General features: G+C 42.9%; 1 protein-coding gene across 15 annotated transcripts in view; it reads left to right on the forward strand.

Annotated features, from left to right (window-relative positions):
* DAB1 (DAB adaptor protein 1) overlaps positions 1-27,475 on the forward strand; it is a 4,845,894-nt gene that overhangs the window by 1,830,946 nt on the left and 2,987,473 nt on the right. The window lies entirely within an intron of this gene.

Raw genomic sequence — 27,475 nt, forward strand, 5'->3', positions numbered from 1 at the left:
CCTATTACAACAGATTGTTAGAAACCCTAGAGGGGATAATCAATTTAGAGGTCAGTACGTTCCACAGGGAAGTATGCCCCTGGCTCCGGTAACCATTAACCAGTGTGCCTATTGTCGACAGGAAGGTCACTGGCGCGCACAATGTCTGAGCTTGCATCAAAGGTCATTTGGGAACATGGGTAGACGATCCAGAGGTCACCCAGGTGCAGGGGGCCCTGGCAGAGGTCAGTTTGCACCAGAATCACAGCAACCTCCTTCACAGGATAAGCAAGTTTCGAATGTGTATAATAGAAACATTTTTGGTCACCCTTCTGCCACGTACTTCTCTGAAGAACTTCCTTTTGACGATATTCTGTTTCGCTAGGATTGCCCAAAGCAGGATTTGGAACCGCGCCTATTCCCGTTCATCAGAAAGGCCCCTACGTTGAGATGGCGGTGGGAAATAGGAAGCATCTATTTTTAGTAGATACGGGATCACAGAAATGTTCCATTGACCATTCACGGGTTCCAAATATTCCCCTGTCAGGGCAGTCCAACGTTTCCGTAGGGTTTTCAGGCACACCTGTAGTTTGTCCGGTCTCTTTGCCGGTACCGATAACACTGGGTCCCTTCACGGAGCAGTGTCCATTTCTACTTACCACAAACTGTGGGGAGAATTTACTGGGGTTAAATTTGTTTAAGGAATTGCATGCAGTAATACATTGTTCTCTGGACGGAGTTCGGTTAACAATTTCACTTCAGCAATCACTCGCCTCTCAGTTTTTGACTCGACCTTTACCGCCAGAATTCAGCAATATTCCGGAATGCTTATGGGCAATTGATGATAATGATGTGGGCATTCTTCAAATTGAACCTGTTAGAATTATTCTGAAACATGGAGTTAAATTGCCTCGTATCTCACAATATAAGATCTCAGTTGAAGGCGAACAGTATAGTCTCTGATTTTGTACATTGTGGAGTAATTGAGGAAATTACGGGTAGTTTGTGTAACAGCCCGATTTTGCCAGTATACGAGAAAGGTGATAATGCGATTCCCTTTCGGTTTATAATTGATTGACGTGCTATTAACAAAATTGTGGCTCCTCAATTCCCTATTGTACCTGATGTTACAATGATACTAACCATGATTCCGGCTTCTGCCACTCACTTTAGCTTTGTTGACCTCAAAAATGCGTTTTTCAGTATTCCCATACACAAGAATAGTAGGTATTTGTTCGCGTTTACCCTATGTGGACGCTCGTTCACATTCACTCGTGCACCACAAGGTTACACTGAGAGTCGAAGTATTTATAGTAGGGCATTAAAAGAGCAGCTCGATACTCTCGAGTTGCCTACTACTTGCACGTTACTACAGTATGTAGATGATCTCCTCTTGGCTGCTGATTCTGAGAGTGCCTGTAAAGAAGGCACCATGTTGTTGCTTTGTCATCTAGCAAAACATGGCCACAAAGCTTCACTCAAAAAATTCCAATAATGTTGTCAGGAGGTCGCCTATTTAGGCTATCTCCTGTCAAAGGAGGGAAGACGGTTGACACCTGAACGAATAAAAACAATTTCTGGCATGTCTGTCCCAAATACGCAGAAGGAAGTTAGAATACAAGCACATGCACGTATAAACGCAGCCCCTAAAACATCAACACATGTCGATTTGCAGAAACATGGCGCCTTCATTTTTTTTGCAACATGTATTTCCTTCTCCTAAGCCCTGATGCGAGCAATGAAAGAAAAAGCAAATAGTGCATTTTTAATGAGCATTTTTGCAGTTTATATTCAAACTATCCTAGAGAGTCAGCAATCAAGGTATGCTTGCATATCATTCATCCATGTAAAATATGGCAAAGTTGCGCTTATGTCACTTTTAACAACGTGACGTGAAGAAAATTTGCCGTACTGTTGCTTCACATCCACGAGATGATAAATCTTGTATAATGAATGGGGAGCACTCGATTTTGGAACTAATGGCCGTGATTCATTGACTTATACATGAGGTTTGGAGACCTCAGCCCAATCTGCTCCTGCAAACAAGAGGAGAGAAGCTGTGTGTGCTAATCCTGCCAAGGGGAGGCACTCCAAAGGAAAATACCACCTTCAGGCGCTCTGAAGACAGTGTTTTGTGCCAGGTGAGGGTGGCTGCAAAAGCCACTTCACTGCATTCCTGCAAATAGTGAAGATATCAGCGTCAGAGACCCATCCTGCCTGTGGGAGGAACACAAACAGAAGGTGCCATCCATGCTGACAAGCTGAGTAACCAAGCGAGTGGGGAGTGCATCCTCTGAGGAAGGGGACAGACTTGTGCCTCAAACACTACAGTGGGGTGCTCGTGCGGTCTGTAAGCATGGGAGAACAGGATGGTGCTGCAGTTGCTCCAGCAAAAGTAGCACGCAGTCAACAAGGTACTCTGGCGCCCATGCCGGAGTTTGAACTTTCAGGGCCCCCTTCTAAGCTTAGCCCCAAATGGCTGTCATGGGTGAAGAATCTGGAAATGTTCTTTAGAGCCACAGGGGAGACAGATGATGATGCAAAAGTGGCAACAGTGTTGTATTCGGCTGGATCAGAGGTGCACAGGATTTTTGACTCATTGAAATTGCAGGAACCCACCTATGCGGCTGTCGAGTTGGCCCGTGCAAAATCATTTCCCACCTTCAGCAAACATGGATTATGACAGGTTTGTCATGTGTGCAGAGAAGCAGTTGGGAGACGAGTCACTGGACCAGTTCTGCGGAAGGTTAAGAAATTTGGCCAGCACATGCAGGTGGGAGAATGAGGAAGGCATGGTACGCAACCAACTGATTCAAGGGTGCAGCTTGGGAAAGCCGAGAAGACAGATCCTCTGTGAGCTTGGCCTCATGCTAGCACAAATTCTGGACATTGTAGGTGCATATGAGTTAGCAGAGAGCAGGGTGCTCGGATGGATGCAGCTGTCTGCCCGGGGAAGAGTGAACAAGCATTTCCCATTGGTCGGTCTACTCCTACGAAGACACGGTGGGGCCAGAGAAAACCTGATGGTCCCACAAACTCCAATAACCTGCATTAATGCCAATACTGTGGGTTTGGTCTATCTCATTAGGGCGAATGTCCAGCAAAAAGACAAGAGTATGTGGCAGGTGTAGCAAGCCCAGACATTATGCAAGGGTGTGCAGGGCTGCAACCCCAGTGGCCACATCCAGGGGACCAGCGAGAATTGGCAGTGGTGACACTAGAAAATAAGAATGTAGCTGCAATAGAACAGGGCATACAGGAGCTGGACATTGCAGATGATGAGGAAGTGTTCTTCATTTCCAACATTGCGACAGGTGCAAAAAAACTGAGGCAACCAAACTGCCTGTTCAACATAGGAGACACCCCAATGCCTGTATTGATTGACACAGGGGTGCCAGACTGTGTTCTGGCAGCAGAGCATTATGAGGCCCTCACAGGCCCTCTGGGGCTTGAGATCACCAAAGTAAGGATATACACCTTTGGGCGGCACACACCTTTACCCATACAAGGAGTCTTTGTGGCACCTGTCACACACGGACAGAATATGATAAAGGCCAGATTTTTCATTACAGATGTGAGCCCTCATTCTTTACTGAGCTTTGCCGCCGCAGAGGTGCTAGACATTGTACACTTTACCGTGTCAGTGTACCAAACAGACATTGATCGCCTCCTGGTAAGATATGCAGACATCTTCCGTGGGGTGGGTAAGCTGAAAGGAGACCCGATTAGGCTCCACATCGATGAGTCAGTGAGGCTGACGGCACTGAAGCACAGGAGAATACCATTTCACCTATGGGCACAGGTCGAGAAGGAATTACAGACATTGGTTGATATGGACATCATCGAAAGGGTAGAAGGCCCTACCCCATGGGTGTCCCCAATTGTGATGGTGCTGAAACTGAAACAGCCCGGAGCTGTACGCATTTGCATCGACATGCGACTGCCCAATGCGGCGATTAAACAGGAAAGACACCTTACGCTGACATTGGATGATATAATAAGAGAGCTACAAGGGGCAAGAGTGTTCTCTAAATTGGACCTCCGTTCTGGGTATCATCAGTTGGAACTCCACCCAGAGTCCCATTACATTACAACTTTCACCACCTACGAAGGATTGTACCAATTTAAAAGATTGAGTTTTGGCATATCGTCAGCGGCAGAAGTTTTTCAAAATGCTGTTCGTCGTCAACCTGAGCGATAACATCTTGGTTTTTGCCTCCTCAGAATCTGACCACATGATAAGACTGGAAAAGACTCTGGACAGAATCAAAAGCCTAGGTCTCACGCTACACACGGAAAAGTGTGAGTTCCTCAATGACCGCATTGAATTCTTTGGGTTCATCTTCCACGCAGGGGGTATATCCCCGGACCCGGAGAAAGTGCGAGACATATAAGAAGCTGCGGCCCCAGAGACACCCTCAGAAGTCAGAAGCTTCTTAGGTATGGTTAACTAATGTGGCTGATTCATTCGGGACCTGGCGTCTCTGTCCGAGCCGTTGAGGGCACTGACCAAGAACAATGGGGTCTGGGCATGGACCTCCAGAGAACAGAAAGCATTCACTGACATTAAGATGGCGCTAACAGGCAAGTAAACAATGGCGTACTTTAATCCAGAGAGGGGGTCCGAGATTGTGGTAGACGCCAGCACTGTAGGGCTGGGCGCAGTTCTTCTACAAGCAGATGCCCAAGGGCAAATGCACCCCAACGCATATGCCAGCAAAGTTTTATCAGAAACAGAAAGTAGGTATTCGCAAATTGAGAGGGAGGCGCTCGCCATCCTGTGGGGGTGTAAACATTTCAGGCTATACATCCTGGGGAAACTGGTTGTAGTTGTCACAGACCACAACCCACTGATACTCATCATGGCAGGCGGATCCTTGAAACCAGCCCCGCAAATTGAGCGGTGGATGTTGTCCCTGATTAAATATGGGGTAAAACTGCAATACCGGCCAAGCACCAACAACCCTGTGGACTACTTGTCTCGCCACCCAGGGGCTGGCCGCATGCAAGAAAACCCAGAAGTGGTTGACTGCATCGAAATGGTTCGCATTGTCGTAGAGGCCGCCATGCCTGTGGCACTTTCACTTCAAGAGATAGTTGCAGCTTCGGAAAATGAAGGTATTTCAGATCATTCGGGCTGCCATGGACAGCGGGGAGTGGAAAGACGTGTTAGCTAACGGCACCAGACGGGAGACGGGGGCACAACAAGACTTGCAGGCACTGTGGAAGGCCCAAAACAAACTCTCTTTGTCAGAGGAAGGTTTCATATTGAGGGCACAATAAAATGTTCATACCTTGTTCCCTGGTGGCAAAGGTGTTAGAGCTAGGCCACAAAGGGCATCAAGGTGCGGGGAAAACTAAAACAAGGTTGAGAACCAAGATATGGTTTACGGACCTAGAGAAGCGTGTAGACGAATTTGTGCGCATATGCATCCATGCCAAGCTGCCAGCCCAGTCGAGAGGGGACCCACAATACAATCCATGGAAAGAAGTGAGCAACCATGGGGAACTGTGCACGCAGACTTTGAGTCCACTGAAAGGGGGGTGTACTTTCTAGCAGTGGTGGATCAGTGGTCCAGATACCCAGAGATCGAGTTAGTGGAGTCGACGGCATGCGACCATACTCTATTGGCGCTGGAGAAAATGTTCACTACAAATGGGTTCCCATACGAACTCTGCTCAGACATTGGCCCACCGTTCCAGGGGCAGCAATTTTCCAAATACCTGGAGGACCATGGCATCAGACATCGAAGAGTGACACCTCTCTGGCCAAAAGCAAATTGCAAAGCAGAAAGTTTCATGCGGACATTGAACAAGGTTTTCTGTATTTCACTAAATGGGGGAGGGGAGTTATGGCAGAACTTGTTTGAGTTCCTGAGAGAGTATAGGGTGACCCCACACCAATCCACAGGGCTAGCACAGACGGAAGCAGCATTGTTTAAGTGCTGTCCCAGAGGTCTGATACCTGAGGTGGAGAGAAGAGAACCTGGGGTAATCGGTATACACGAATTTCGCCGACCTATTTTTGGTCGTGGTACTTTTCATCGCCGGATTTTACATCGCCAGAAACCCTGTTTTTTTATTTTTTATTTTGGGGGGTGTTTTGTTGGGGTTGGGGTATTATTTTAATAGTAAGGGGGTTTCTGGTGATGTAAAATTCGGCAATGAAAAGTACCACGACCAAAAATAGGTCGGCGAAATCACGTAGAACCGGGTAATCGACAATGATCGCGTCCGACAGGAGCGGCAGGCCAAGAATGAGAGAGAAAGCAGTCAGAGAATTCTACAAGACAAGAACATCACAGTAGGAGACACTGTGCTGATCATAAACAGACATCCTGAGGGGAAAATATCACTCACGTATGAACCTCTGCCCCTGGGGGTGACGGAGGTGAAACATGGCTCAATGATAACTGCTGCTAATGAGAGAGGAAATGTGACCCAGAATGCGCCCTACTTCAAAAAAGATAGAAGACAACCCGCCGGAAGGAACTGAAGAGGCACTCGAGCCTGAGAACCTCGAGGCTACCCCGACAACTGAGGTACAGGAGGGGAGCGGAGAGGAGCATTCCGGCCCGGGCATGCGGGTTAAAATAAAAACGGACCGGAAGGCTTCATTCGCCGCCGGGACCCCAAACAGAGCAGACGTGTCCGTGCCTTATTCCGTCAGGTGCGTGTGTGATGTGAGGGGCGGCCTGGGGCAATCTTATATGGCAACACTAATAACAGTGGGTACAAATTGTAGTAAACACACATGGATTCGATTTTGTAGTGCATGACTGAGAGAATTGCGTTGCCATGTTTGTTTTTGTAACCCTACAGGAAAAAATCAGCATGTTTTCCTTGGGAGAGGTAGAGCCGAAACATTTTGAAATTGTTGCAAGACTTTGCATAACAATAATAGGGGAACATGAATGAATAATTGCTAAGTAAAATCTATCTTGTCAAGTGTTTAGTAAACCAATTACCCAGATGCTAGCTCCAAATAATGTATGTGAAGGTAAATAAGTAACAAGCGCTGGTAATGCCCACAGTTTGGGATTTTGTGTAGGCATGGGAGATGCACTTGCCAGTCACTGGCAATGGTAGCCGATGAAAAATGGAGCGAGTACATGGACATCTAATAGCAGTCCCTGGCAAATGCATAATACTTATACACAAGCCAAAACTGTTGATTTTGTTCATGCTTGTTGTTAAGAGGGCTTCAGTGAAGAGCATGTATGTGGCCTATAAATCAGTGGGTGGATCCAGACCCGGTTATGACATTTGTATTACAACAGTAGCGTGTTTATAACTCTCAGAAGACTTGTTTGAAAAAAGCACTGGCAGGCACTTGGAGTAACAAGTTTGATGGTAAGGCTTGAATAAAGCAAGCACAGAAATGTCTTGGAGCCCCTCTACTGTGAACAAACATAGCAAAATAACCAGTTCTTTGGGAAGGTACCCACTCAGAATGGTCTACAACCATGTTTTAGCTCATTGTACCAGCATCAGCCCCAGACACATGTTTCAGCTTAGTCGGGCCTCATCAGTGAGGTGATGCTGTGCCTCTCTAAGCACAGTGTGCAAGGCGTCCACGTCTGGATTACCCAGGGTAACTTCGGGTGAAACCCACATTTCCTAAAAATGCACAGAAAGGTCTGGAAGCCCCTCTACTGAGAACAAACACAGCCAAACAACCTGTTCTATGTGAAGATGCCCACTTGGGCGGCTCTACAACTATGTTTTAGCTCACTGTACCTTTCACAGAGGAGAAATATCCATTTGCATATCAGTCTTTGTCCCACCCACAAGGGCAGTCCAGCACCAAAATTCTAGGCTATTCTCCTCTGAACAAGAGTATCATCAGCAACACGTGTTTTGGCTTAGTCAGGCTTCTTGTTCAGAGGAGAATTGCCTAGCATTTCAATTCTGGACTTCCTTTGGGCAGGACAAAGACTGATGTATGGGGACATTTCTCTGCTGTGAAAAGGACAGTGATCTAAAGACTTGGTTGAGACTCTCCCGGAGGGCATCCACCCAAGAACAGGTCAATGGGCCGTGTTTGTGTTGGTAGAGGGACTCCCAAACACCCCTCTGTTTTGAATAAAGCAAGCTCAAACAGTTCCCATGAGGTGTCTTGTGCTCTGAGGGGCAGGAACTGGGTGGTAATGAGCAATGGGATTAGAATATCCATGGAAAATCCCCCTCTTATGATATTTCTCCATATCTGTATTCTAATGCAATAGTGTTGGCCTATAGGTGGTGCTAAACACCATCTAATAGCCCAAACTAAAAAGGAAGAACACAGGACAAGCAATCTCTCTCCAGCATCAGTCCTGGTTAAAAATGATCTCTCTCTCGCTTTCTTGCTGTCTGTCACTCTCCCCCTTCTCTCTCTCTCTCTCTCTCTCTCTCTCTCTCTCTCTCTCTCTCTCTCTCTCTCTCTCTCTTTCTGTCACTATCTGTCTATGTCTTTCTCTTTCTCTCTTCTCTATCACTCTATGTATATATTTGAGATTTGGACTAGACATACAACTAATGGATGTTAATCAGCAAGTATAAATTAAAATCCTATGCAAGCAATTACTGTCTGTAATTTCCCCTATTGCCGTACTTTTAGGGAATATTTTATGCATGTTATCTTTTTTGGTCCAGTATACCAATACATTCATTAATAACCAATAATTATTTTATTTTGTGATTGCCCCTTACCCAATGACCTGAACTATTATATTTGCTTTCTACTGACTCGCCGTATGTGGCCTAATAATCTTTTTATCTATCTATAGCTAGGTTGGCAACAAAGAGAATCAATCTCTAATCTGGATTGATATTATTATGTATGGGTTTAATTAGAAATTGGCCGCTAACACACTGTTTTTGATCACACGTCAAATACCGTGTTATTATTGTCTTTCTTTTAGATATGAGTTTTTTTTATAAATCATATTTTAACATAACTTGCCATTTGTGCTGTCATATTTGATGTCCTGGGTGTTATTCTGAGCTTTGCATAGTGGGGCCATGGGTTATGGTTGCATAGCTTACCATAACTGGACACTGTCTTTGTGTTTTTTAGATTTTGCATTGCAACTATAACATCCCCTTAAAAAAGTTATTTCTCTGAATTTCAGATATTTCATTGGAGTAATTTAAACAAAACATCCCTTTAGCAATGTTTCTTTCTCTGAATTGTGAAGGTTTCTATTAGAGAAATGTAACCTTAATTTGCATTTAACAATGTATCTTGTTTGAATTTAAAAGTTTTTTATTTGAGCAACTTAATGATAAAACCAAAAAATGTCAGTGAATTCAACAAGTTTTTATTAGGACAACTTAACCGTAACATCTGTCTAACAAAGTCGTTTCACTAAATTCCAATGCAGTTTGTAAATGAAGATGTTTCATGATGTTCGAGCACTGTATGTAAGTTATAAATAATTCCACTTTTAACATATATAAATCAACTATAACGCTATGTTAGAAAACATATTTTGCAGCACATTCTGGTGTGTGTCATGTTTGAATTACCTAGGCATTGAGGCTGCACCATGAACGCAGCGCCACCAAACCACTCTCAATATTCTCTGGACAAGCCTGCAGCTAGGGCCAGTGTCCACTATACCCCATAATGGCATCGGGGGGGCACTGTTCATGGTTAATGTCCATGGCCCGTGGCTGCAATGCATGTGGCATGTGCTTGGGCCATATCACAGCCCCACCAAACAATCTACGATAAAATGTGGGCAGGGCAACTTAACCAGGACACACCTGAAAGATTTGTCATTGATTTCAATGCTTTTTTTTATAACTGAATATATTTAATTTTTATTCCAGCACTATATGTTATTAAAAAATCATATTTAAAATATATGAAACAATAATAAAGTTCCTTTAACATCTATTTTTTGCACATTTACATGTATCACTTTGAGCAGCATATACTGGGGATGGATGTTATGGCTGAAGTGTTTGAGGCATGTGGATCAGCCATGCCCCAGGCCCCACCAAGCCACCACCAATATCAACTGGACCTAGCTTTGTCCAACTATACCATAATGGGACAACGGGCCACTGTCCACGGCTTGTGACACGTGGCCTTAAACTGTGGGGCATGGGCTTCAGAGATGCTGCCGGCCCTACAAAGAAACTCACAGTACAGATTGGACCTGTCCTGCAGCAGGGGACAGTGGTTTAATATACCCAATTGTGGATAGTGTGACACTGTCCACACTTGTGACAATGGCCACTGGACAAACTCTTTAGGCCATAAGATTCAGCAAGTTGCCTACCCCATATATCAACCCAAAGTAATCACTGGCCATTGCTTGTAGCCTGGGCTAGTTGCCATTATACCACCATAATATGACCAGTGGGCACTATTCATGGCTTGTGGCCATTGTCAATACCAATCCTTGGATCATGGGCTTCAACCATGTTTTAGGCCCCGCTAAGAATCTCAGAGTAGGCATTGTCTAAGCACAGTGACCACTTTAACTGAATAGCCAGTCTCCCCTTTCCCTGGCATGTGACCATATTGTTGGGGCATGTCACTATGTGTTAAACAATCACTATTCTCACGTGGGCATCCCACTACATGGTGTAACACTTCTTACTAAATGGGAATATAATATGCAAAATCAAACCAAAAAAGGTCACAATCTATTTTTTTAAAACATATGTACCCCTACTCAAACTGAAGGACTCTTGTTATCAAAAATAACTTTTCATACAAAAGCACATGTCAGTTTTATTAATACATCAGAGCACACGTATAACCATCTGACAACCGTCACTCTGTTTGGTCAAGTCATGGAGATTTGTCATTGTGGATTTGTTAATGTATGAAGATTGATGTATTGAGTAACAATGATTTTGTAAAGGTGTTTAGCATAATATGTATTTGTTATGATTTAGCAGGTGGTTATACTCGCGCTCTGATGTATTAATAAAATTGACGTGCTTTTGTATGAAACATTATTTTTGATCCATTGTTATGTCTTTATATTTGTTTGGAGGTAGATAACAAGAGTCCTAAGGTTTGAGAAGGGGTACATATGTTTTAAAAAATAGATTGTGACTATTTTTTAAGGTACATTTTGGCACATTTGGAAAAAAAAATATTAAAAATAAACACTTGCTAGATAAAACCCAAATTAGTCACATGTTCTCTAAACCTGGCATAAAACCTTCACACAGGTTTGGTGAAACTCTGTCCAACTCGTTAGACTCGAAATGTAAAGGATATTTCTTTACCATTCGAGTCAATCCACATTTTGAAAGATGTTGGACCCCTTTGCTGTAGACCAGGCCCAGTGCCCACTTGAACCCTATAGCCGGTCCATTGTGTCCATGGCCAGTGACCAGATTGTCTGGGACATTGCCTTCAGCCATGGCTCGGACTATCTGACCGCTGCCCATGGCCGCATGCCCTAAAGTTATATCAGTATTTTGTTATCTACATTTTGCCACTTTAAAAAAAATAAAGCACTGTATGCATTAATATGAAATTGGCAACATCCTGCTTTTTGGACCTGTCTGAAGGTCCTCACACAAGTTTGGTGAAAATCCGTCCAGCAGTTGGGGCTGCAGGTGCAACCGAAATGTATTTCCCGTTCAAGTCAATCTACATTTTGAATGATTGGTGACCCCACTGATAACCTTTTGACCCCTCAATGGAACTGCTCCAAAATTAGAAAAACATAAATAAAGTGGGGTCTGAATTTTGCTTGCAAAGTTTCATGCAGATTCTTTTAACGGCACCAAAGTTATGAGCCACCCAAAATGTGTTGTTCCTATCAGAAATGTAACATAACTATAACTACAGGGTTCCTACTGCAGACCCTGAAATATACAGATATCTTTATATATAAATGTGAACATGTGTGGGTTTTTAGCTTCACGTATGTCCCCAATACAATTCCTCATCGTTTCACCAATCTGTACCAAATTTTGCAGTCGGCTTTACTAGAACATGACATCTGGAGCCCCCTCCCCTTTTGCCGGATTTCAGCAAAAGTGCACATTTGGGTGTGGGTCTGTGGGGTTGCGGCTTTGCGCATATTCCACAATGTTTCACCAATCTGCACCAAGGACATTCTGCACGGTGAAGGCTTACACATATAATACCATCAAAGTATGATTGTCATGTTTTAAGGTACTACCCCAAGGTCAAGTCCTCTACTTAAACTACTTACTGTCACTAAATATAAAAGACATTGGGCCTCATTACGACCCTGGCGGAGTGGGTTTACGCCAGCGGTATTCGCGGCGGACCCTTCCGCCCTACTACGAGTTCCCGTAGCGCCATGGAGCCGTTTTCCGCCTGGTTTTTCCGGGCGGAGAAATCCATGGCGCTACGGGACCTTGTTGTTAATTACGCCACCGTATTCTACGGTGGCGTAATTAACGCCTTCCCCACTCCCATTATACCCTATGGGGCAAAAATGGGAATGGGGAAGGGTAAAATGGGGATTGGGGATTTACCGCCCCGCCAAGGTTGGAATGGGGCGGTGAATCCGCCAACCCCCATGGCGGTATTGGCAGCTTTCTGCCGTGCTCCATGGTGCATATTGCACCACGATCTCCGCCAGGGTCGTAATGAGGCCCATTGCCAGGATATGTGATGTCATCAATATGTCAGTGATGATGCCATTTGTGATGTCATCTTTAATGTCATGGATGTTAGTCTGAGAAGTGCATGGTGGGTGCGTGAGTTACGGTCGCATAGTTTACCATAACTGGCAAATCTGTTGGGTTTTCCGATTTTGCGCTACAGCCCTAATGTCCCTTTAAAGTCGTTCTTTTTCTTTCAATGTTAGCGCTTTTTATTTGAATAATTTAACCCTGACGTACCTTAATTGAAGATGTGTCTCTATTTGTACACCTGCTTTGTATATTCATAACAAGCAACACGGCTGTCATGTTTTTTTTAGCACCATCTTTGTCAAGGCCCATCCTTTTGGCCAACGAGAATTTGCAGGGCGAGCTTCCAAGTCTCCTTTCTCTGTCTGTGCTAACAAGCTGCAGCGTGCATACATCATCTGGTGTGCCTTGCGTTTTGCAAACAATATAAAGCAAATGCAATTACAAACAAACTGCCTGACATTAAATGAACGCTCAGCGTCCCTCGAACTGTGCCTCACTAACATTGCCCCCTTTTTCCTTGCATTATTCTGCTGAGACATATTTTGCTGCTTTATTATTTAGCTATTTCAATTATGTTTACTCTGCTTTGATTGTAAATGGGAACACGTTTTCCGGTCTGATAATCAAGGAGGGGAATTTAACTGATTGTCCCACCTCTATGTTGCCACCACATTCCTCAAGATGCAGCGCAGGTCGCCTTTACAGAAATCGGGAAAATCAACAACAGATGCTATTTTTAACACCTTCAAACACAATAGGATGTCAGTGTCGGTGTACTTAACCTCTGTTAAATGGCAGCTAATAATTGCAATCATGATGGCACGGTGCCCAGTTTGGGGACACGTGAACATCTGAGCACGGCGCACTACACGAGCCTCTTGTGTACTGAGATAAGTCCAGAATTCATTAGCATCGTGTTCCACATTGTCCTGCAGACACATTGCTGACTCGCCCTGCTGTATCTGCAGGAGCGCAGGTGCGGAATGGAGGCGGCTACCTCCGAGGCGAGGGCTGTTATGCATGCAAGCTGCACACTGCATGCGTCCATGTATATGCTCAGTTGATAGACAATAGGGCTACCAACAACTCTGTAGCTATTTATGTGCCCTGTGACATGACATATTTTGCAATGAAGGGTAGCAGCTATGAAATATTAGGTGCGTTATATTTCTGTTCTGGGGTGAGAAATTGGAGTCGGTTTTAGTTAGACCCTCCTCATAACCCAGACCTGTGTGAATGGTGTTCTCGAGTGGCAGGATGTTACTCCAGCTGCAGTGTGGCTTAAGTAGGGGAATTGGCAGATCTTAGAGTGATTCCTTGTGGGAATTCATGATGAAAATACTCACCCTACCCACTTAGGGGGTTAAATTGAATGCAAATTGCCATTTATTAATTGCATTGACGATTCATCTGGTGCCAGCCGCAATACACCAAACACATTGTTTATTAGCATCGATTTGATGAATTTCTCGGTAGTTTGAAGTTGTGGAGCGAGTAGCGCACGCTAGTGGGAATTTAAAATCGCTTTAAAGTGGGGGAGAGAAAGGGGTTTCACAGGGAACATTCACAGCTACATCTGAAAGCCACATTCTGGGCCCGGATAATAGCGGGAGGAGAAAGCAGAGAGCAAGAGATAGAGGTGGGTGTGTTGGGGGATAAATTGAAGGTCACGGCTATTAGGATTAGAAAGTAAATGGGACAGAGAGGAGGTGAGAACGCTGGCAATCCACACCAATGCCCATTGTGAGAAAGTGCTGGCAACGTGCACAACACTTTTCCATGAGTGACATGCTTAAAAGACTCTCCTCCCCTGTTTGTGTGGGCTAATACATATGTATGTAAATCCAGTGACATGATAAAGCAAAGGGTGCATTTTGGGCAGGGTGATTTCAGAACCAGTCTATGCAATGGAACACTCAGCCAGAGAACACATGTTGGAAGTGCATAATTGGATTTCAATGTTTCTCGGCTGCTTCCTGAGTTTGGCGCTCTTGCAGCTGGCCTCGTAAGGGACACAAGGGTCCGGTGGGGACTAGGACCGGGAGAACAGGGAAATAGGTCAGACCCTTAGCCGCACACCCTTTGCTGTCCTACCAGGCTAGTTACCCTAGACCCTGATCTCTCGGATCAGAAAGAGCTGGGCAAATGGTTTTGCCAAGGGCATTCCACACTGTCCCAGAGTGACCTGTTTGTTTGTTTGTTTCTTTATTTGTAGCGCACGTCAGACCCGGAGGTATCAGGGCGTGGAATCAAGGATATTTTAAGCTTACAAGTTACAGAATGTGTCACAGGAATGTACATCATTTACACGTTGCATAATTATTACATAAGGAATATACATTGTCAAAGAGTGTGTCACAGTGAATTTACAACATTTACAAATTATGCACTGAATTGCCAGAAATAAAATACAGTTTATAGTGCAGAGGGTGGGTAGGAGGGAGAGGAGGTCAGGAGGAGCTGATAGAGGGGAGGAGAAGTTGGATGGCTGTCTCTTTATGGTCAGGATGGTTTTAGATATAATTAGATTTGAACCAATTGATAAGATTGCACCCAAAGTGTCAGTATGTTTGGTTTTCCCTTAAACGTGGGGGTAAGGAGTTCCATAGTTGGGCAGCTTTGACCGGGAAGCTGTTTCCGCCTATGGAGGCTCATCTGAATAGTGGCACTGTTAGGCACTTTGAGTAGACCATTCTGGTCGGATTGTCGGTCTTTTGTTAAACCTCTCTGTGAGATAGAGGGGTGCTGCATTGTTAAGGGATTTGAACGTTAGGGAGGCAGTTTTGAGTTTAATTTTTATCAATGGTGGATAGCCAATTGATGTTTCTCCACTCAGTGGAGATATGCTCCTTTTTAGATATTCGTAGCGCTGCTTTCAAGCCATTGTTCTGGAGTGTTTGAATTTTCTTTGTAATGTATTTGTTAGCTCCGATGTGAATAGCATTGCAATAGTCCAGCCTGGAAAGCACGAGTGCTCTTGCCAATGCGGTGCAACTGCTCGTTGAAAGGAAGGGTTTAGCTGTTCTAATCAGTTTGCATGTGTAAGCCGTGGCGGATGCCATAGCATTCACTTGTTTTGTCAGAGTAAGGTCGGAGTCAAGGTAAAAACCTAGTGTTTTAACCACCTTCATTACCTTGATCGAATTGCCGTCTATGTTGAATGAAGTATATTTATGGCCGAGTTTGTTGATGTTAGGGGTGGTCCCCAGGATGATGCGTTCCGTTTTATCATCATTCAGGCGTAGGCCATGTAATGCCATCCATTCCTGGATGATGAGGTATATCTTATTCACCAAAGCCAAATCCTGGTTGTAATCCCCTGTGAGTGGGAAGTGAATCTGAGTGTCATCTGCATAGTTAGTGTAGGTGACACCAAGACAATCCAGATCATCAAAGAGGGGCTTGGTGAATATATTATACAGGGTAGGGGAGACGCAGGAACCCTGGGGAACACCACATGAGATAAGGATAGGATCAGTTGCTTCTGAGGTGTAGAAGACTCTCATCATTCTTCCACTCAAGAATGATTGTAGCCATGTTACGGCATGTTGTGAAAAATGTGCAGCTGATTCCAGGTGGTTGCAGAGAACAGTGTGATCCACCAGGTGAAAAGCTTTCGAGAGATCTACTAGGAGTAAAAGGGCACATTTGCCCTGATCTCTCAGCTCGTCCACCTGGGCCTTGAGGTCAATAAGTGCTGTTTCGGTTCCATGCTGGAGCCTCAAACCTGATTGCCTAGTGCCTAGAAGTTTGTTCTGTTCCAAAAAGCTCTGAATCTGCAAGTACGCCACCCTGTCTAATATTTTAAGGAGGTATGGTACCGTTGTTGTAGGTCTATAATTAGTAGGTATGGCAGGGTCAAGAGTTTGTTTCTTCAGAAGAGTGAGGACCCATGAATACTTGAGATTACTTGGGATAGTACCTGTTCTAAAAGATGCATTAATAAGCTTAGAGATAAATGGTGAGAGATCTCTAGCAGCTTCTTTTATGATGTGGGCTAGGCATTGGTTCCTCTGCAACTTGAGGGTTTGAGAGAGAGTATTATTTTTTCAACTTCTAATATTGTAATTTTGTTGAAGTTGGAGCGGATGTCTGGTTTAGGTAAGTTCAGTACATTTCTGGGTTGGGTAGTAGCTTTTGGTACATTTCGTTTTTTTTGGTCAATTTTTACTTGAAGAGTGGCAATTTTGCCTGTGAGTGCTTTCTGTATGCCAGCGCACCATGGCTGGTCTTTGACACAATTGTCAGGTACAGGGATGGGGTTTTCTAATTCCTTTAGTATGGCGAAGATTTCCTTCTTACCTGATTTAGCCTGTAATATCCTGTTGCCAAAACATTCTTTTTTAGCTTGTCGTATTTCATTTTTGTATTTAGCAGAGATGTTCATATAGTTTGCTTTGTTCTCATCAGAAGGTGTTAGCCTCCAAATGGATTCACTTTTTTGTTTTTCTTTTCTTAATGACTTAAGGTGTCGAGTAAACCAAGCATTTAGATGTGCTTGTGGCTTGCTAATCCTTATTTTTAAAGTGCTGTGGAATTGTGCAGGCAATAAGGCAACTGGTTTCTATGTACATTCTGGGAGCAAACATGGCATAGAGATCCCTTTCACAGCATACAACAACTTCCTGGCCCTCTTATGGTTTTTGGTCGGAGGGCAAGTGTTCTCCATTGGCAAATGGGGTTCTGCCCTGCCCTGCAGGGACTTCTGAGATGAGATTGACTGTTGATGAAGCATGAGCTTGCATTATGGGATTAGGTAGATGGAATGGTCTGGTCCCTTCCTGTCTATTTGAAATGTTAGAGACTAAAGAGCCCAAAGATCCCTGCTGATGTGTTCAAAGAAGTGTGATCCTTTTTGCATTTGTGTTAGAGGACAAGTGTGCTGCACTGGCCAATGACATTATGCCATACCCTTGATGACATCTATGTTTGAATTGGTATGTCAAGCAGTATCTGGTTAAATTGGTGGCCAGGCAGAGGAATTGGCCACTCTCTCTCTTTGCCATGTGAGTTCTGGTAGCAACAATTAACGTGATGTTGTGGTTTCTAGGTTTTGCCCCATTCTTCAATATACTGGGATCATATAGCAGTTGTGATTCATAAGCCGTGGTTCCACCATTGAATGCTATGTTCAACCTCAGATGCCCTGTTAATTCCATAAAATAATAAGGCCAGTTTTATTATAACCGGATTCAGCATTTTCATCATATACTATATACTAAAAGGCCAGATGTATGTGCGTCCGAAGCCGTTCTGCCCGATTCACCATTCAACACAGCGAGAGTGAGCTGTTGCCTTATGTATACAACAATAAGACTTCAAGTTCATCTTCCAGGCGAACAGAATGTGTATTTCAACAATGATAACATAAAAGAAAATACATACATTAAAAAAATAAACACAAATTCATTTGACTAAGTACTATATTTATCTAACAAAATAAAGAACATTTTTAAATGTACTTATGTATTATGTAGTTATTCATTGTAATATTTCTTGGTATGTATTATTATATGAATATTCTTCATGTATGTTTTAAACATTGTATGACTTCAATTTATTTTATTTTATGATATCATGTCTACTTTGAATCATGCTGCACGTGCATTGTATTACTCTGACATCCCTCAACATTATATATATTAGTCCAAAACCCGTAAGAGAAATTGAAGACAATGGGCCTCATTACAAGTTCGGCGGTAGCCTTGCCAGTAAAACCGGCAGGCTGCCGCTGAACTTGCACATTTTTCCGGCCCCTGGCAGAAATACCCTGCATTGCCTCATAGCACCGGCAGTGTCTGCTTGTGGGTGCTGGTATACCCGCCAGCCCGGGTACCTTAGTTACCGGACCGGCAAACTTATAATGAGGCTCAATGAAGAGCAGCTACAGCAATTGGCCACATGTTTTATGTTGAGCTTTTAACGGATTCTGTGAGATTTTGTTTGCGGTTACTACTCCATCACGTATAAGGAGCAAGAACATTTACACATTTCTTATTTTCTAGTAACATAAATTACGTTAAAATACACCACATAATGTATTTACGCTCAGAAAATGTCTTCCTTCATGCACATTAGCCCGTACATGGGCTTTTCCACTAGTATGACATGTAAGAATAAAACACCCAGGTACCAATATGAGATGAACGGCACAGCCTCATGTACTGCCATCATATGCTGTGGAAAACCTCATTGGCCCATTCACTAATAACCTATTACAGTTTTAGATTTATGTGCCAGATACAAACATCCAATGGGAGATACAAACTCAGATGCTTAGATAACTCCAATTACATAATAAGTGAGTTGAAGGGGTAGCCATATACTCTCATAGACAACCCCCCCAAAGACCCACATGCTTTAAGAAGTTTAGCCTTATGTAAGTCAGGTAGCGGGGGACTCAGCTCATGTAACCTGTACCTGCCACTGGGAAATGTATGGGAATGTCCTCATAAAGTGTGCAACAGGCTTCAGTTGTGTGTCAGGCATAAGGATGTGGTGAAAAATGAAACAATTTCCTCTGTACCTGTCAGGGTTGCTTATAGTAATAATTTTCCCTAAAAAAAGTAATCTCCGTTCAGTGTAAAATAGTGTGAGAGTCATCATATTTACAGATATTTCATTCACATACTCATTGCACTTGCTTATAGCATATCATTACCACAGAGAAGGCCTACTACTTCTGAAAATGGCTGCTTCAAAGACTGCCATTGAGCACATCAGAAAAGCCTACCATCTGATGGTAGTGATTGGGTTGTTACTACCATCCCTGACTCAGAGGTCACAGGAGCAGCACCCCAGAGCCATGTTTACTTTCTGTACTCCCCAGTTTTTGACTATTCCGATCCACGTGCAGTCACGATAAAGCTGCAAACACCCATCCCCTGTCCCTCTTTAGGTCAGGGAGCATGTGTCAGATTTCAAAGTCAGCCTGACAAAAAATTAGGACACACCCCTTTCACTGCCATAAGGAGAGTCTATATGGGGACAGCATTCCTTAGTTGCCATCCATCTGAGGCATCAACTGTCATATGATAATAGTGTGTACGAATTTAAAGCTACACTGAGAATTTGACTGTACATCTAAATTTGTGAAGCAATACCTTACATATAATGGGTATCCTTTGAATAGTATTTGAGTTTTTATAATGTGCGGAATCACCACTGCAGTGGTCTTAAGTTCCTATCCTTCTAAAAGCTTGTGGGCGTATTGTGTCAACACCCAAGCATCACCAAGCCTTAGGAAATTGAAAATAAGGGATTAAAGATGGGAAACAAGGATTAGAATAGAAAGGAAACAAAGTGAAATGGAAGAAGACTTGAAAAATGTCAACATGTGAATGGAACGGATGTAAATGATGACAAGTGGATTTATTGCATAGTTCCATAAGGGTCTTGGGAGATACTCAGGCTATGCTAAGTATACAATAAGGCATGATTGACTAAGTCATCACTGGATATTGATATTGATATTTTTTTTGTATCACGCTCATACACAAGTGTTTGAGAGCACGACGAGGCAAGGGTGGGGAACAAGGGAGAACACAACAACGATCTTACTAGGCCCAGTGACATTGAAAACGTGCAAGTGCAGGGGAGAGGGAAAGTGCGGGGAAGGGGAGAAGTGGAAAGTGCTGAGCAATGGAATAAAAAACAACATCAATGGTAGTGCAACCAGCAAGTGGTAAGTGCTAAGTTTAAGGCACAGACATGGGGTGTTTGATAAGTGCAGAATAAAGGTGGGGACTGTAGCGTTACATATACAGCCCAAATGCAAGGGTTGTGAGGAGGCAGTGCTGGTCCATGGCAGGGTGGCCAAGTACTTGGGCCCGAAATCAGTGGGTAACCAGGTGCACGATGCCGAAGCAGAAACTGATCAGCAGAGGAGAGGAGAAGTGAGGCAGAAACAAAGAGGAAGGTCTTGAGGTGCTTCCGGAACCAGAAATGGTTCTCCTCAAGTTTCAGAGTGGCAGGGAAGCTGTTCGGGAGGGAGGCCCCCCAGCCGAAGAAAGAGATCTACCCCCCAGCTTGTTTCTTTGAGAAACAACTGACCCTGTAGGAGTTGGAGGTGGAGGAGCGAAGAGCTCTAGAGGAAGGTATTTACGGAGGGGGAGTTGAAGGTATTTTGGGCCCAGGCTGCAGGAAGCCTTGTGGACAATGCAAAGGGTCTTGAATTTAATCTGTGCAGCCACTGGGAGCCATTGAAGAGATTTCAGGGCTGGAAAGATACGATCCCAGGGTTTGAGGCCAAGGATACATCTCGCAGTCCTGTTCTGGATGAGTTGCAAAGGACGGAGAGTAGAAGCAGGTAGATTTAGAAAGAGGCTGTTGCGATTTAGGATAGACTGTGTGATTTATATGTCTACAGAAGTAGGCTGACACAACCAAGGACAGTAACATTCTAAAATATATGTGTTGCTTATGTATAAAAGCTTTGGAAAAATGGTAAAAAAGTATTTAGGGGAGGAAGAGGAGTCCTGGAATTAATCCTGCTTTCCAATAACTATTTAGAATGATGGGGTTCCACACCAAGAACCGATCAGGCATGAGCATCAATGATCAATTAAGTTTATGATATTAGCAGGTAACCTGAAACAATTGATATCTGAATATGTAATTCAATGAAATATTTGACTATAAGTCTGCTATCATATAAGATAAAGTGCACCGAAGAATTCACACCCTGCACACCCCCCAGTATCAGTATGTCATGCAATATAACATTTCATACGTCATTTCCAATATGACAACATATTGAGTGGGCCTAACCAACCCCTGGAAACATGCAGTACAATAAAAACAGGATGGTATTTGGAACAAGGTGAAATGTCATACTTTCCCAGATAGGCTGCTTATCAACAGCCACCTTCATCCCAGCCATGGCTTAAAACACAGCAGCCTTTGCCATGCAAGTTTTAATACGAACATAAGAAATGCTGCTTGTATTGGATCATGGCACCCTCTGCAAAGGAAATTCTCAGAAGGAAAACAATGCAATAAGACTATGGGCCTCGTTACGGCTTTTGCAGTAGCCATGCCCTTAATAAGGGCATGGCTGCGACCAAAACCAGGTCCGGGTTCCCTGAAATGGGAATTATCGGGCCATTCCGAGTTTGGAGGGCCCGGTAATACCCCCTACAGGGAACCCGGGCCCAGACCTTCTCCATTCCCATTTGAGCCCCCATAGGGCTCAATGGGAATGGGTGCAGGGAGCTAACAACGGGCCGATTACGACCGGACCGTTTTTAGCTCCCTGGACCCGCGCGGGACCCGGTAAGGATGTCTGGTAAAACCAGACGTCCACATCGGGTCCCACGAGGGAACCTCGTAATGAGGCGGAATGGGTTTAACGGGTCCGCCACCATTAGCGGCACCCATTAACCCATTCCGCCAGGGTCGTAATGAGGCCCTATGTTTTAGTGTGGCAAATCATTCTAGGGGTTTTCTTCTAAGCACTATGAAATGAGTATTCAGACACAATCCCCACTTACAGTGAGCAATGCACAAATAGTTTTAGTTTTCTGTTAATTGGGACAGATGAATAATTTTATATGTTTTTTAGCAGAATAGAATAAAGGCAAAAGAAGGGCTGAGAGCTTCCCTTATTTTTGCGGCAGAACATTCATGGAGGCCATTCCTAGTGTTGTGGTGGTAATACGTTAAGTCATGTTGTGGATGTGTGGTGACCTTGATGTGCAGTAGGCGTTGTGGAGACTACTACCCTGATCATGCTATTTGATTCTTTCTTGTTAGTAGCTGGAAGAGGATCTGGTGAAGCTGAACCTGTTGCCAGAGTTGTCAGAGCCAGGAATTGTTTGTGTGTAGAATGAGTGCCGTGGGACACAAAAGGATGAGCTTGACAAAAATATCTCCCTCTTTCTGATCCATATTCGATTGGTCTTGGGTGGGGAATAGCGTAGTTGTGTTGTATGCAACAAATTGGTAAACAAGCTACTGGAATGCAGTATGGGAGAAGTGAATTAGAGGTAAGATCGTAAAATAATGCATGGCAGACTAGCTCGGTTAAAATAAAAACAGTCAGTACTAAGGACACCACTTTAAGAGGACAACTGCCCATTACAAACCACATATGCAGAGGATGTTTGGCCACTTGAGCACAGACTCTGAGTCATTCCTGCACTGCTTGGTTTTTTCAAGTGATTCCCAAAGGCACAGAAAAGCACACAGTCTTGCACGTATTCCCTAAAACATGAGTTGCCATGTTCTATAGACAGGAAAACTGAGAGGAACTAATGTCTATCTTAAATGAGGGGGGCTTTTTTTATCAGTGGCTCTACAGTTTTTGAGGCCTGCTAAGAGCTTTGTGGGCATGGTATTGGTGATGTAGGAGGTTAAGCTCCTGTTGGGCTACATCTGGGGTCTACTGGCAGTTAATCTGCATAATCCAGACTTTTCTACCTTTCTCAGCCTGGGCTTCAGCGGACTCATCATGTTAATAGAGGGCAGCAGGGTATTCTTAGGTTCAGGAGAGTTGTAGCTTCAGCTTTTCCAGGTCTACAATGGGTGATGTGGCCCTCTTCCAAAACGCAGTGCAGCTAAGCTATATTATTTAATTAGTTGGGGATGGGGCATCTGGGGTGCTATATATCACCTTCTCACTTCTTCACCATCCTATTTGTGCTTGTACTAGCAACACGACACTGCGAATAGGGCATAACACAACATGAAATAATGCATTTTTACATTACACAATGTATGATAGCCTGCTCATGTAACTGATCTTCAGTTATTTTCAAAAATGGAAGGTTGGCGGATCAGAGGGGCTAATTAAGCATATATGTAGCTAAAATGTAAAATGTAAAAATATGCCAAAATAAAAATTCCTTTGGTAATAAAATAGAAGTTTTGAAGGAAGACTTAAAATAAAATACAAGCATGGAACGCAGTGCTTGCATATGGGATGGTGGAGAACCAAATAAGGCACATAAAAGGTGTACAAAAAATAGGGGTAAAATTAAGGCTTCAAGCCCTTATCCAAATGCAGGAACATCCTTCAAAACCCTTTCCATACCCAGATGGGATAACGTTAAAACCTGTGGATGCCCACTTTCATTTACACCAAAGCTATCCCTGCATTGGGAAGAGCCTTTTAATGTGTACAGTCAATATATTTCCAAACACCTCTTTCCTTCAAGGGGTTTCTATAAGCATGCAGGTCGAGCTTTGGCCCTTCTCTTTATATTATAAGCAATTAATTGCATGTCAATACTGGGGCATTTGAGCCTACAATGGCCATATAATGGTACCATATTGAGACCCGAGTCTGTACCTTACTCACAATGAGTAAACCTACGGGCCTAGGTAGCTTTACCGGACACATGATGGAAGTACAGAGGCATTTGAGGCTTCACTTGGCATAGGATGGCAGCTCCTAGACATGTTAGGCTATACAACTGATGCTTGCATCTGGTAAATACAGTTTTGTGTGGCAAAATATGGTTGTTCTGCAACTATTCATATGATACCCCGATTGCTTTTGACCTGAAGGGAGATCAAAAGAAAGCTATGACCAGGTAAAACATCTGGTCATCAAAATCTTCAGCTTGATGTGGGGCAGTTATTTCAGTGTAATCCACATAGATACTGAAGTGTTGTTATTATCCTTTAATTATATGATGAAATCCCTATCTCTGAATCACTTAATCCTATGCTTAAATAATCTAAGAGTTTAGGGGTGTCTTATATCTTGCAAGGTAACCAGGACATCTCAATAGTGTCTTATATCTCCACTGTGTCCATGGATCATCTGGCTGGGTCTGGGGTGAGATCTACCAGTGTTCTGAGTCACCTGAGAACATGCAGTCCTATTATAATTTTGCTACAATTGCCCCATTATCGTTGGTTTCATCGACTACTGAAACATACCAAAGTGCACACCATCAGCTTTAACAATGTTTACAAGTTGTACTTACTTCTGAAGCCAGAGTGGTCAAACATACCCCTAGTCAAGATCACATCAACATTGTCCCGAAAAGAGTGTATTTATTACCTCTGCTGTTTGTCAGGGACAAATTGACTGCACTTTTGTTTGAGCACAATACCTTATATTTCCCAACAACTAAAGGGAACTGCCTTCAAAGGAAGGTTCATTAATTTCATTCCATGCCTTAAGTGCAAACGAGCGCTGGGGTGTTCTGCAGGTGCAAGCATCTAGAGCATTGTTCTCATTAAATAGATCCATCAATCAAGAACCTTTGACTGTTTAGACTCCAGGCACTGTTTGGACCGAGATTGAAGTTGCTATGATTTTAGTACCTGCAATTACAACTGTTTCAACCCTAATATGCAAATATGGAATCGCTCTTACTTGCCTGATGGTCTCTTTGCACTCTTCAAATTAAAGTAGTCAAGATACAATAACGACCCTATTTGCAATATGATTGATAACTATATCAGCATTTCCTCTACCTTCGTATTTAATTGTTATTTTACTAATTGCACATGTATTGTACTTTTGATTTTAATGCCTGTGATGATATTTCCTGTGATACTATCTGTCGTGTTTGGCTATATGTATGGATGGGATTTATGAAGCGTGAAACTAGCTTGGAAACAACAAAGCACTGCACAAAGGAGAAAATCCAGGGGTTAAAAGTAGGGTACAGTGGTAGCAGATTAGCTAGGATGGGTAGGGTGAGAAGAACAGAGGAGAAGTGAAACGCATCTCTAATCCATTCATATACCACTGGAAATTGGTGCATTTTTATTTCTGTATAATCTCATAACGCCCAAGGTGGGATATAGACTAGACACACCTAATTTCATGTGTGGAGCTTTCACTTTACATATTCATATATTTTAGGGATACCCGCACCACCAAATTACCTCAATGTGCTGTGTAGGTGATGTCTATGAAATGACAAACTTAGTGAAAATAACCCCAGATACTCCAATATTATAAGGGGCGATTTTAGTGTTTGAGAATTGAAGGAAAAAATAAATAAAGCAAGCATATTCCACAGGTCTTATAGTGCAAACTTCCTAAAAGAAAACTTCAGTAGCACTTACTGAATCATATTACGTGCAAAATGATGCCCAATTTTATCCTTAGCACCGGTGATGGTATTAAAGATTTCCATTCAATGTCATGCCTCCTGTTGTTCTAATCCACTGTAAACTGTTTTGATGGACTCACAGGAGGAGTCAGAGCAAAGCCGCAAATGCTGTAGGACTGTAAACTCCTTCTTGGGACCGATGAAGCTGAAAATTAATTGGTACTCTGATAGTATTAGCCCGACATGAAATAACGCTGCAACACGCTTCCTTCTTTGTCATCCATAAAAAGCATAACTGCAGAGGAAACTGTACAGAACATATCAACATGATCTAGCGTGAACTGCCCTTTCACTAGGCTATGCATTTATTCAATAGACATAATGGAATGGGAGAATGGGCCTAGGTAAAGTTGGAAAGAACATAGGTGCTTCACATTACATTCTTATAAAAGTGGCACTAACTACAATTTTAACAAAATATTTTAGACAGTGCATGAGCAATAAAACAAATAAAATGGTACATATTAATGGGGACGTGTCGAGATCTGAAATGCACAGACATGCAGATATTAGTCATATTGCATGTGCTAGACTAATATTAGTATAGCATCTATTGTATTAATATTAATATATACATATTTAAACAGAAGAAAAGCGTAACTATGTACACTTGGGGTTCCACTCCCAAAAAGCTGCACAAAAATCCTCTGCACTTTTGTGTATTGGAGCTACTGAAAGCAAAAGTATTGAAAAATTGTAATTTTAACCCTTTCACAAGTGTAAAAGAAAATAAACGCCGTACAGCATGTTTCACAGTTCACCAACTGCTTGTTCAAGTATAGAGGCAAACATGAGTGGCACATTCTTAAATTGATTACAGGAAATATATGGTTTACACACCTTGATTTTGGTCCTTTGTTACTTTCAATAACATAATGTGGAAAGAAGGCAGACATTCGAGTCTCTTCCGTGTCAGCCATGTTTGCATTGGTTTGTAAAGAAGGTAATACATTTAGAAATACATTCACAAAGCAGTGAGACTTCTAATTCGAATATCTCTATATGGACAATGTACGAAAATACATAATTATTGATCTGGTGAAATAAAAGTATTAACCTTTACATAGCAGTTTACATCTGCCAGCAAGAAAGTAATCATCTATGTATTAAACACCAACCTATGTTAATATGCTGGTGCTTTATAGTGGTTTTATCGTGAAAGCAAATAAACATTTTAAAAGTCCACTGAATTGAATTACACACCTGCACTTTATCTGGGTAGGTGCACAATCTCAAAATATTATCCGTCCCATGTTAACACGTTTTACAGTTGTTCTAACAGGATCTGTGCAAAAGTGCATTTGCAATAAATAAGAACATAAGGTCCAAAATAATTACAGTACACAATTTTTTTTTCGAAGATCACTATCCATGTGCAAAAATGCAAAGAATTCTAGAATTTGGGGAAGGCCTCAACATTTGCCCTGATATAACTTGCACTTCATGCATTTATAAAAACACAGTGGACACGTGCTTATCCAGGTATTGGCTTGATTTAGCTTTTCAAGATCCACATAACTAGTGACTAAGCAGTCTTTTAATGATATTGATTTCAAAATGGTGATGTTAACTCTTTCCCCAATATTAAGTGCCACATTTTCATTAAGTTCAATTAAATGCCAAAGGCGAACCAATTTTTGTCTTATATGTTCCAAATATTCTCCATACCTGGGAATACGTTGAATTTCTTCACTCTCTTCAGTTACTAAACCAGTAGTAGATGCCAATAAGGAGTCTCTGTCAGATTGTGTGCTTTAATGGACCCCTGTTCCAATACCTTTTTGGGATAC

Source organism: Ambystoma mexicanum, chromosome 1q (genome assembly GCF_040938575.1).
Source record: "Ambystoma mexicanum isolate Mex_15411 chromosome 1q, UKY_AmexF1_1, whole genome shotgun sequence".
Taxonomy (NCBI): Eukaryota; Metazoa; Chordata; class Amphibia; order Caudata; family Ambystomatidae; genus Ambystoma; species Ambystoma mexicanum.